Below are 14085 nucleotides of genomic sequence, written 5' to 3' on the forward strand. Positions count from 1 at the left end.
AGGGCGAGGCCAAAGGTGGAGGAAGCCTCTGGAAATAGCTTCAATGCGGGCCAAAGCCATTGTGTGCACCGTCTTTCTGTCTTTGCTTCATTTTGCTGTGGACTCCACCCCACCTGAGCGACGCTAACGGGACAGCAGACACTCAGGCACCACGGGGGAAGCAGACGAGTGGCTCGCTCTTATCTGAGGACAATGATTCTTGTTTTATGCTGTATGCATGCAGGACAGAAGAACAATAGGAGGCCTTTTGCACATCAGCAAAGCCATCCCAACACCTCGTTTTTTTGCACGATGCTTCCGGGCAGTGCGGTCTTGCAGGAATTTAGAAGGAAATCCAACATATTTATTCCCCATTATTTCAAAAGAGTTTCAAAGTGTGGCACCGTGAGCCTCCATCCATCAAATACAATCGTCCCTCGTTTATCACAGTTAATTGATAAGTGATGAGTGAATTTTCCATGAAGTGGATTCAGTAAAATATTTTCATAGTTAGAGCATAGAAAACCCATTTATGACTTTCTGAATACGTCTTTTATCATTATTAGAGCCCTGTAGACATGAAGTAACACCCCTATAGTCACCTTTCCACTCCTATTATTCTTTGTTTACATCACATTGTGCAACGGGATCAACGCAGGGACATAAGAGACAGCTGCCGCTTTAAAGACGACCTATTATGCTTGTTTTCGGGCCTTTGTATTGAGTCGTGGACTCCTACAGAGCAGCTACACACGATAACCCGCACAGAAAGCTTTCTCCATCTTCCAGACTCTACACCTCTTCCTGCAGTGTTTCCTGCCAAACGCTCGGTGTAATTTACTCCACCCCCGGCCCTCCTCCGGGTACGCCTGTGGCCGAGCCCACTCCGCTGTGATTGGTCACACCTCCGGACAGCTGCCAAACCCCTTTTGTCCGATCGCTTACACAAAATAAAGACGGTTAGGACGCTGATAAATTGTTACTTGCAGCTTGCGCTTCTGCCTCTTCAACACGACCAAGTATCGTTGGAAAGGCGTCGAACTTCACAACAGCTTGGAGGGTAGTCCGGCTTCATATTGGCCCATCTTCACAAAACAGTCGCGTGTGAAGCGCCGTTGACAGATATTGTGGAATCTGGATTTGTTGGATCTTCAAAAGTTCCACAAGAATTATGAAAAATGCCATTTTGGTGAATAACTACTGAACTAATATTGCTACGTTGTCATGGTGAAGGAATGTAAATATGTACATCAAATACATTGGGGGCTAATATTTACAGTATGGGGGAACTATGGTGCTTGGCGGAGGTCTGTGCTCTCTGAGTGCTTTCTAGTTCTTTCTTATGTTTTTTGGGTTATTTTTTTAAACTCAGAACTTCCCCTCAAAATGTATGTTTTTTTTTTTAAGCACCCACACTGTTTGTATTGGATCCTACTAATGTGTGCACTAAACCCCAGTAAATGCAAACATAGCTAGTGTTTCACGATGCATGATCCAATCCAGCCCCGTAGTTCGTGTTGGTCAGGTGACGTGCAGTGCTACCCCACTGATAAGTCACTCACAAGTCACTTAGCAAGTCAGTGCAAGTGTGCAGTGCTGCACTATCTGATGAAAATGTTCCAGTGCCAGCAACTTGACATCGTCATCATCATCATCATCATCATCGTCATTGTCAGTCAGTCAGTGGGCGATACTGTCAGCATCTTTGTGTAAAAGCTGATCTCTATCGAGAAGGAAGGGAGAGCGTGGCGCACCCACAGTCTGCACTAAACAACAGTTTACGTCAACGTCATCATGCGTTTAATCAGAAGCACTAAACTTAAAAAGTTTAAAAAGCTTAAAAAGAGATTACAAAGAGCTGGCGGGAAATTGCACACAAACAATACAAGTGACATGATAACGTGTAATACGATAGGATTTCGTGGATGACGTGTGACTCCAGGAGCTTGCTGCTGGTCAACTTTGACCTTAGGATCTCACACATTCAGCACGCATACGCAAACAATATATAGTTTGGACATAATGGGATAGAAACGTCTACATGACTACAGTATATTATCTCTTATCATTTTTATTATATATCATCATGATGATTCTTTTTTTAAATATGTCATTTAAATCATGTTCATTTTGAGATGAAATTCAATTAAATTAAAGTTAAAATAGAGTAAATTACATACACAATTCAGAATTATATTAAATATAAATAAAGTTTATGTTTAAAATTCTTAAATGAATAATGAATGTAAGTGATTTGAATTATGTTTGTGTTATGTTTTATGTTGTATTTTTTAAATGTAAAATATTATTAGATAAATTGTTTTTAAAAATAATATAAAATAAACAAATAAAATAATATAATTTAAATTGCAAACAAATGCATTCTATGTTTCAGTGTGCAAAGTTATATCATTATTTGACTCTATATCTGAATAATTTTATGAAACATGTATTTGCTGTGGCAAGGTAAAAAGACAAGAAAAGACTATGTAACTCTTTCACTCACATCGCTGACCCACAAGTCCAATGAGCGATGAGACCCAGCAAGCAAGCTGCACCAATGGCTTTTGGTATGGATGTCCCTGTCATAAAACAAATCATTCAGAGACGAGAACGAGGTAAAAAAAAAAGAAGTGAATTACCATGTTATATCATCTTGAATGCACGCTTTGTCATACTGAACCAATTTCCACCCGACGCAGACAGGTGATAAATAGCAAAGGAAGGAGAGGAGAAAGTTTATCTGAGTTCATATCACGCACACTTCCCCCTCTTCCCATATGCACTTGTATTTATACTGTATAACAACGGCTGTCTTTGAGCTGAAAGCAGTGCACAGCGGCTGATTTATGAAAGTACCCAATACTGGATGATCAGACCATCATCCTGCAAGCAGAAACAAATCACACTGAGTCTTCATGCAAGAACAGGAAATAGGAGGGAGGCACAGGCGGGAGGACATAAGTAGAACAAGAAAATCATACAACGCAAGTGCTGTATCTAACATTTGGCCTTTACTACGATGGTAATGCTCACTTTTGACTGACACTGTCATCTCAGTTTAGCACGTTATTGTTTATTTAGACTAAAAAAAGAACTTGCTCCCCCCGGCCCCAGATTGCAAATGGTAGAGTCCTGGATGGCATTTGTTTGAATGAACCAGGAAGTAAATTTGTTCACTAAGTTACACAGAAGGACAAACAAACACAAATACTGTGTTCCACAAGGTTTTTCACATTTGTGAAGGAAAGTAATTATCTCTTTTCAGCCCTAAATGGAATTACACAATTCAGAAACAGCACACACACACACACTTGATAAAATGAATCTTGATTTTTGACTGCTATATTTGTGTATGCTAACTGTTGTATCACTATTATATTGTGATACAAGAGTAGATGGTCGTCTTGAAGTGTGGCACACAATCACATACAAAGTGGGGACGGACAGTATAAGATGATTCTAAGCTGAAAGTGAGCAGGCATCTTTGGAACCAGCCATGAGAGTTGAGATGTCTCCCTTTTCGGGACAGCGGCCTGAAATTGTATCTTCGTATAAACCTAAGACGGTAAATCTGAAATTGACAGATGCTTGGTGAGTTTTGTTTTGGCAATGAAAAAGTTCCACGCTAACGCTAACAAACTAGCAGACAAATAAACATAAATGCATCACTCTGTGATGTTTTGCTGTTGTTACACAAATGTTTGATTGTTTTTTGCCTTTATGTCAAAATGGAATCATGTTTCAAGCCTCAGAATGCAGAATTGTAAGGTTCCGCCATCTTATGTCATCCTTGAACCAGGACGTAACCTGCTAGCTAACAAACTAGCAGACAAATAAATATAATGCACCACTCTGTGATATTTTGCTGTTGTTACACAAATGTTTTATTGTTTTTTGCCTTCATGTCAAAATGAAATGATGTCGCAAGCCCCAGAATGAATAATTGTAAGGCTCCACCATCTTATGTCATCCTCCTTGAACCAGGAAGTAACCTGCTAACTAACCTGATAATACACACATTTTTTTTGCTGATTTTGCCTTTAAAGGCCTAGGTGGAAGTGTTTCCAAAGCCCCAAAATCAATAATGGTGACATTCTGCGGTCGTGAACCAGGAAGTAGTCTTGTCTTGGACGGAACCTAAAGTGGTAAGTTCCGCTATTTTATATCAGCCTCTTTAAACCAGGAAGTAGCGAGTAAGTTAATGAACCAACCATTAAGACAGCCATTAATATTGCACCCACTGATATTTTTATAGAGTTAGAGGAATTCATTTAATTGTTTGCCTTTTAGGTCAAGAAGGAACCATTACCCCCACACCAGAATAACATAAATGGTAACCTTCTCGCAACTTTTGTCATCGTCTTTGAACCAGGAAGTAGCCTGCTAGCTACCGTGCTATTATACAGAAGAACAAACACTGTGTGCTACTTTTTACTTTTGCTCAAGCAATTTATTTGATCTGTTTCTCTTTTTAGGTCAAGCTTTGACTATCTTAGCTGAGTGTGCCATTCTACTTATTTTTGCATCATTGCAACTCTTTCATTGGATGACACAGGAGTGTGCAGGTGTACCTAATGTTGTGGGCAGAGAATATTAGGCGTCTACCCATGGAAGGGCAGAAAAGAAACAATGGCTGTAAATAGGTGTCACATTTTCACATTGCATGTTTTTAAACAATTAGTTGTCTACTTTGGATGCAAGACTGTCTTCCCTCATGTGCCCTGTGTGTGTGTGTGTGTGTGTGTGCTTGCAGATGTGCCACAGTCACCGAGTAGTTTTGCCGGGCTGCAAGACTGTCGTGCACCCTCATTGGCTGATAGACACGCCACCTCTGCCAATGAAAGTGCAGCACCATTTTATGGCCCTACTGCTGATGTGTGCAATCAATTTTGGTAGGTAGGTGTGTGTGTGTGTGTGTGTGTGTGTTGGGGGGGCAAGCACATTGGGATTGGTCAAAGACAGTATGATGACACCGGGAGCAACGCTTTGGTCTTATTCATTATTCTGGCTGACTCTTCTTCTCTTCTCTTGCAGCCAGTTGTTGGGTAAAAATGCTGAGTCATGTCGTGGAGGTCAAACAAGCAACAGTGGAAGCCAGCAAAGTTGGTGGAGTACATGCATGGCTAGACGCTACACATCAAACTCAACAGTATATGGAAAATCCAAAAAAGTGCCTTAAGGATTTTTAAAATAATAAGTTTGGATTTTTTTTCTTTCAGATTGCGGATTCTTGCAATGGATCACTGCTGTGTACACAACCAATATTAAACACAAAACATGTTTTTCCCTTCAAGTTGACAACAAGTGATGTTGCCAACTGTATGAAATATTCATCGTGTTAGCTTCCTAGAGAGAAAACAGTCCCGCTAACTTTCCAAAGCCGTGTCTTGAGAGAGTGTGCACGCTGACCTTTGTCCGCCTTGTCTTCAGTATTCTTTTTAGCTGTCTTCTGCTCTTTAATATTCTCCGCCATGTGGCCGCGGCTCGAGTGAACGTCTTTCAGCCTTACTCAAAAAGTATGCGCGTTCATGACGACTCTGCCGCTTTGAAACTCCCCGCTCAAACACCGAGTGACATCCCTCGCTTTCCCCTCAGCAGAAGCGCTCCTCTTTTGTTCACTCTTCAAAGGGGGCGTGAGCAGGAAATACACTTGCTTGCTTTTCATGTTTGTTGCCAAAGGACACAAAGAACGAAGACCCACCTGCCCCTCCTCGTTGAATCCGAGTGGTGGTCAAGCAACCAGACATGCGACCTTGGAAGGAACAATGGATCATAATAATTAGAATCAGCCTTCCATCCTTCCCTCACTCGTGAACAGGGATGCATGTGAGTATGAATGGTTGTCCGTCTGTGCCCTGTGATTGGCTGGCAACCAGTCCAGGGTACCCCAAGTCAGCTGGGATAGGCTCCAGCATACCCGTGACCCCAGTGAGGATAAGCGGCATAGAAGAAGGATGGATAATACATTTTTCCTTGGACTTTATGACACGTTGGAGTGTTTCTATGAGTTTCCATTGTTTATTATTTCCATACAACCAAAAAGAAAATAACAGGATGAAATGACCCCCCCACAGCTACAGCTATATTACTGCTCAAGGCTTTGGGATTAAATAGAAAAAAATAGCCTTTTAAAGAGCCTTTAGTGCCACATCTATCATGTGATTGGGGACTGTGACATGAACGTTGTGTTGTGAGGGGGCTCCCAGGCAAGCGGATACTTTTGATTGGTAGAACCTCCACACTCCCATGCTGATCATTTCGTGAATGGGCATGTATGATGTGTGTCTTCTATACGGATGGGAGAGAAAGCAGGCCACGTTCCCTGTGGACTCCCACTGGGGGATCATATCCAATGCTCTTTATATACACAGTTACCCCCCCCCCCCTCCCCACCCGTCACGTCAGATCTCCGTTGCTCTCTCTTCTTTCTCTATTCATCGTATTCTATTTTTTCCCATGCACCGAGCCCCCAGCACAATTTCTGCTTCTCCATTGCTCTCACTGTCTATAAAAAAGGCTTTGATGTATTCCCCCCCCCCCGCAGCATCCGCGTGATGTCATCGCAATTCTTGCCTGGCGGCTAAAACAGGCGCCTTGGAAAGAAGCAGTAAAACGAGACGAAAGGAGCGTAAAAGGGTTGTTAAACAAGGTACACATACATAACAAGGTACAGTATCAGCCCGTTCATCATACACCGTATGACTTGCCACCCCCAAGGCAGGGATCACCCTCTATTGTTTGGAATGTCTGTCAAATTCTCCTTTGTACAAATTCATCTCTTTTGTCTCTTTATGACCGCCCCAATCCTGGCTGTTTCCGAAACGCTGGAGGCGGGCGGCGGTTGCTCATCGTCGTGGCGCCAGACAGGAAGCAGCTGCCCGCTGTGCAGGAAGTAGACAATGAAGGACAAAGTGGGCTTCAGGCATCAACGACAAGACAATATGTGAGCCTGGGTCAGTGCTGAGACCAAATAAATGCACTTTAGTACAGTTAGCATGTAGCATACTAAAGAGAACAAACAGTAATGCGCTTGAGTTCCAAAAGCTGCTCGTCATTTCTTCAAATGGTATGCAATAACCACTATATACAGGTGATATACAGGTGTAATATACAGGTGTGATATACAGGTGTGATATACAGGTGTGATGTACAGGCGTGATATATACAGTAGATGTGATATATAGATGTGATATACAGGTGATATACAGGTGTAATATACAGGCGTGATATACAGGCGTGATATACAGGTGTGATATACAGGCGTGATATATACAGTAGATGTGATATATAGATGTGATATACAGGTGTGATATACAGGTGTAATATACAGGCGTGATATACAGGCGTGCTATACAGGTGTGATATACAGGCGTGATATATACAGTAGATGTGATATATAGATGTGATATACAGGTGTGATATACAGGTGTAATATACAGGCGTGATATACAGGCGTGATATACAGGTGTGATATACAGGCGTGATATATACAGTAGATGTGATATATAGATGTGATGTACAGGTGTGATATATAGATGTGATATACAGGTGTGATATGCAGGTGTGATGTACAGGTGTGATATACAGGCGTGATATACAGGCGTGATATATACAGTAGATGTGATATACAGGCGTGATATACAGGCGTGATATATAGATGTGATATACAGGCGTGATATACAGGTGTGATATACAGGTGTGATATGCAGGTGTGATGTACAGGTGTGATATACAGGCGTGATATACAGGCGTGATATACAGGCGTGATATACAGGCGTGATATACAGGCGTGATATACAGGCGTGATATATAGATGTGATATACAGGCGTGATATACAGGTGTGACATACAGGCGTGATATACAGGCGTGATATATAGATGTGATATACAGGTGTGATATATAGATGTGATATACAGGCGTGATATACAGGCGTGATATACAGGTGTGATATGCAGGTGTGATATACAGGTGTGATATGCAGGTGTGATATACAGGCGTGATATACAGGTGTGATATACAGGCGTGATATACAGGCGTGATATATAGATGTGATATACAGGCGTGATATACAGGTGTGATATACAGGCGTGATATACAGGTGTGATATATAGATGTGATATACAGGTGTGATATATAGATGTGATATACAGGCGTGATATACAGGTGTGATATGCAGGTGTGATATACAGGCGTGATATACAGGCGTGATATGCAGGTGTGATATGCAGGTGTGATATACAGGTGTGATATATAGATGTGATATACAGGTGTGATATGCAGGTGTGATATACAGGTGTGATATACAGGTGTGATATACAGGCGTGATATACAGGCGTGATATGCAGGTGTGATATGCAGGTGTGATATACAGGTGTGATATATAGATGTGATATACAGGTGTGATATGCAGGTGTGATATACAGGTGTGATATGCAGGTGTGATATACAGGTGTGATATACAGGCGTGATATACAGGCGTGATATATAGATGTGATATACAGGTGTGATATACAGGCGTGATATACAGGTGTGATATACAGGTGTGATATGCAGGTGTGATATACAGGTGTGATATATAGATGTGATATACAGGTGTGATATGCAGGTGTGATATACAGGTGTGATATGCAGGTGTGATATACAGGTGTGATATACAGGCGTGATATACAGGCGTGATATACAGGCGTGATATATAGATGTGATATACAGGCGTGATATATAGATGTGATATACAGGTGTGATATACAGGTGTGATATACAGGCGTGATATACAGGTGTGATATACAGGTGTGATATGCAGGTGTGATGTACAGGTGTGATATACAGGCGTGATATACAGGCGTGATATACAGGTGTGATATATAGATGTGATATACAGGTGTGATATACAGGTGTGATATGCAGGTGTGATATACAGGCGTGATATACAGGCGTGATATGCAGGTGTGATATACAGGTGTGATATATAGATGTGATATACAGGTGTGATATACAGGTGTGATATGCAGGTGTGATATACAGGTGTGATATACAGGTGTGATATATAGATGTGATATATAGATGTGATATACAGGTGTGATATACAGGTGTGATATGCAGGTGTGATATACAGGTGTGATATACAGGTGTGATATATAGATATATAGATGTGATATACAGGTGTGATATACAGGTGTGATATGCAGGTGTGATATACAGGCGTGATATACAGGCGTGATATACAGGTGTGATATATAGATGTGATATATAGATGTGATATACAGGTGTGATATATAGATGTGATATATAGATGTGATATACAGGTGTGATATACAGGTGTGATATGCAGGTGTGATATACAGGTGTGATATACAGGCGTGATATACAGGCGTGATATACAGGTGTGATATATAGATGTGATATACAGGCGTGATATACAGGCGTGATATACAGGCGTGATATACAGGTGTGATATACAGGCGTGATATACAGGTGTGATATACAGGCGTGATATACAGGCGTGATATATAGATGTGATATACAGGCGTGATATACAGGTGTGATATACAGGCGTGATATACAGGTGTGATATACAGGTGTGATATGCAGGTGTGATATACAGGTGTGATATATAGATGTGATATGCAGGTGTGATATGCAGGTGTGATATACAGGTGTGATATGCAGGTGTGATATACAGGTGTGATATACAGGCGTGATATACAGGCGTGATATACAGGCGTGATATACAGGCGTGATATATAGATGTGATATACAGGCGTGATATACAGGTGTGATATACAGGCGTGATATACAGGTGTGATATACAGGTGTGATATGCAGGTGTGATGTACAGGTGTGATATACAGGCGTGATATACAGGCGTGATATACAGGTGTGATATATAGATGTGATATACAGGTGTGATATACAGGTGTGATATACAGGTGTGATATGCAGGTGTGATATACAGGCGTGATATACAGGCGTGATATGCAGGTGTGATATACAGGTGTGATATATAGATGTGATATACAGGTGTGATATACAGGTGTGATATGCAGGTGTGATATACAGGTGTGATATACAGGTGTGATATATAGATGTGATATATAGATGTGATATACAGGTGTGATATACAGGTGTGATATGCAGGTGTGATATACAGGTGTGATATACAGGTGTGATATATAGATGTGATATATAGATGTGATATACAGGTGTGATATACAGGTGTGATATGCAGGTGTGATATACAGGCGTGATATACAGGCGTGATATACAGGCGTGATATATAGATGTGATATATAGATGTGATATACAGGCGTGATATACAGGTGTGATATACAGGTGTGATATACAGGCGTGATATACAGGCGTGATATACAGGCGTGATATACAGGCGTGATATATAGATGTGATATACAGGTGTGATATACAGGTGTGATATACAGGCGTGATATACAGGCGTGATATACAGGCGTGATATATAGATGTGATATACAGGTGTGATATATAGGCGTGATATACAGGCGTGATATATAGATGTGATATACAGGTGTGATATGCAGGTGTGATATACAGGTGTGATATGCAGGTGTGATATACAGGTGTGATATACAGGCGTGATATACAGGCGTGATATACAGGCGTGATATACAGGCGTGATATATAGATGTGATATACAGGTGTGATATACAGGCGTGATATACAGGCGTGATATATAGATGTGATATACAGGCGTGATATACAGGTGTGATATACAGGCGTGATATACAGGTGTGATATACAGGTGTGATATGCAGGTGTGATGTACAGGTGTGATATACAGGTGTGATATGCAGGTGTGATATACAGGCGTGATATGCAGGTGTGATATGCAGGTGTGATATGCAGGTGTGATATATAGATGTGATATACAGGCGTGATATACAGGTGTGATATGCAGGTGTGATATACAGGCGTGATATGCAGGTGTGATATACAGGTGTGATATATAGATGTGATATACAGGTGTGATATGCAGGTGTGATATATAGATGTGATATACAGGTGTGATATGCAGGTGTGATATACAGGTGTGATATATAGATGTGATATACAGGTGTGATATATAGATGTGATATACAGGTGTGATATGCAGGTGTGATATACAGGTGTGATATATAGATGTGATATACAGGTGTGATATACAGGTGTGATATGCAGGTGTGATATACAGGTGTGATATATAGATGTGATATACAGGTGTGATATGCAGGTGTGATATATAGATGTGATATACAGGTGTGATATGCAGGTGTGATATACAGGTGTGATATATAGATGTGATATACAGGTGTGATATACAGGTGTGATATATAGATGTGATATACAGGTGTGATATACAGGCGTGATATATAGATGTGATATACAGGCGTGATATACAGGTGTGATATATAGATGTGATATACAGGTGTGATATACAGGTGTGATATATAGATGTGATATACAGGTGTGATATATAGATGTGATATACAGGTGTGATATACAGGTGTGATATACAGGCGTGATATACAGGTGTGATATACAGGTGTGATATACAGGTGTGATATACAGGTGTGATATACAGGCGTGATATACAGGTGTGATATACAGGTGTGATATACAGGCGTGATATACAGGTGTGATATACAGGTGTGATATACAGGTGTGATATACAGGTATGAGAATATACAGCACGTCCTCGTCATGCGTGTTAAATCATCAAAAGTCATCATTTTATTCCCAAAACGTTGGTAAACGTTTGTTCAAGTAGTAATACGTGTACTAGTACGTACTTTCCCATATACCATATGATCCTACAGTATTTGTCATCACAGCATGCGTGCTGCCCCCTCCCCATTAAAGGACAAACCTAAACAGTGAGTTCACAGCCCCAAAGCAAGCATCAGGGCAACGAGAGGGAAATGATTGGCATGCGGCAGGACAAAGCCTGGTCTGTAAATAGCGCAGCTCCTGCAGACTTCCTTATCGCAGTGGCATCGCTTGGGCTTTCGCCTCTGAAGTCTCGGCTTCCCATTGTTGCTGGAGGGACTGGAACGTGGCAGCGGGTACAATTGGACTGACAGTGCGGGCGGACACGGGGCGGAGTTGCTATTGACCATCCGTGGCTGGATGGACGACTACCAACAGCATTTATGCAAGCAACAGGTGATGCCTTTTCATCCAATCCCAAACCTGAAGAATGTTTATTATGTCATCAGTTATGTGCTACAACATTTGCAGTCGAATAAAATGAAATGAAATAAACGGGGGTGCACGATAATGATGAAAGACGTTTGGCTTGCTAGTTGTACCAAGTGCTCCGTGATGAGGGGGGGGAAAACCCATCAAGCACCCCAAAAACCTGATCATCCACCTGAAACACCAGCGTAAAAGGTTTGCCAGACACCTGCACGGCGTCACACCGGCTGCTCGGAGCGTGTGCCCGAATACAGTGCACCTTGCTGGGCCAGGCCAGGTGTCTCCCTCCGCTCCGCTCCCTGGTTGTCCTGGTAGTACTGATGTGCTCGTAGTCATGCAGGATGATACCTGATTAGGACAAATGAACAGGTGCAGTTGGTCAAGTCCTCATTGCTTGAGTCCATCTGGCCTCCAGGTGTGAACCAACTACACTTCAATCTAAATTAAAAATTAGACCCAAAGAAAATGGTGGCGTATGGGGGCCACATCGGTACATATAGAAGCACAAAGTTACCCGTTTGATATCATGCATCTCTAAATATAAATGTACATTTTTATAAAAAGACAAACACAAAAAATGCAGAAAAAACAAAGGTAGGTATAAAAAGTACTACAGTAATAGATGAAATATTACAATACAGGCAGTGCAACAACATTTGATATAGAAGAAATAGAGTAGAGCTTTAAAGGAGGAGACACTGTAGCTTCCTTTCCTTTTTGAAAGTTTTTTGGGTGACCTCCAATATTTACAGTTTGCGTGTGGACGTCAGACCAAAAATACTATTTGAAAAAGACGTCCCGTTTGAGTCCATCGTTTGTTTCCAAACACAATGAGAAGCAGAAGTGCATCATGATGGCACCTGATGATAAAATGCCCTTCACTCTACGTCCCCCGTGACTCACATTCACTTGTTTGGCTTGCAGCCTCCCAGGCTCGTTCCTGTCAATCACCCATGAAAGCCTGCATCCCTGAAAAGGTCACACGGGGGGCTGATGATCGGGCGGGAGACAAGGAAGAAAGAAAGAGAGCATGCAGATAATAATTTAAAAAAGGTTGTCCCACTTTGCGTTTGCCATCACATGACGCCTCCCAAGCCCACATTCTTGGCTTGACGAGAACAGAATGTGTCCACATTCCGACCTCCTGTGTCCAGGTATGTGGCGCTAGGACAGGCTTCCTTCCTTCGTGCTGTTGTGTGGTGGAGACATTTCGTTCAAGAAAGCTGTCAATGAGATAAGCGGGAGCGTAGCCAGGCCACGAAGTATGTGATGTAACCGCCTGCACAGTGTAAGATTCAGCACATGACACGCATGCAGCGTTATTGTAGCGCCTGGAGTCTGCAGTGGGAAAAACTACACAAAGTAGATCATAACATGAAACATCTATTTCAATATGAAAGGCATTGGAATTCTACTCAATCAAGTAAAAGGAAAATAGTCATTTCCTCATGTTTCCACAAATACAGTGTAACCTCGGTTAGCGTCCGCACCAGTTAGCGTGTTTTTCGGATCACGTCAAAAATTTAGCCCACGGTTTTGCCTCAGTTTGCATGCGTTGTCCGCTTGGCGTACAATCCGGCGCATGTCTTGTCGTGTTGTTAATACGCTGCGTGACTCCAACTGTGTTCTTGATCTACTTTTTTTATCACAAAACATCCTTCCTTGTTAGCATCCTGTAAGCTAGCTAAACAAAATGGCAACTGGCAGTTACGTCGCCCGTCTATGATGTTAGCATAAAAGGTGTTTTACTGTCATTTTCCAATGATACTTTTGTGCATAAAACAAAGCTAAATGCATGCGAATGAGGAATAAATGAACATTTACGTACTCTAGATACTTTATTCTTCTCCAAGAGAAACTATTCATGGACTTATATCCACTTATACTTATATACTTAT

The sequence above is a fragment of the Dunckerocampus dactyliophorus genome, chromosome 19 (genome assembly GCF_027744805.1).
Source record: "Dunckerocampus dactyliophorus isolate RoL2022-P2 chromosome 19, RoL_Ddac_1.1, whole genome shotgun sequence".
In the NCBI taxonomy this organism is placed as follows: Eukaryota; Metazoa; Chordata; class Actinopteri; order Syngnathiformes; family Syngnathidae; genus Dunckerocampus; species Dunckerocampus dactyliophorus.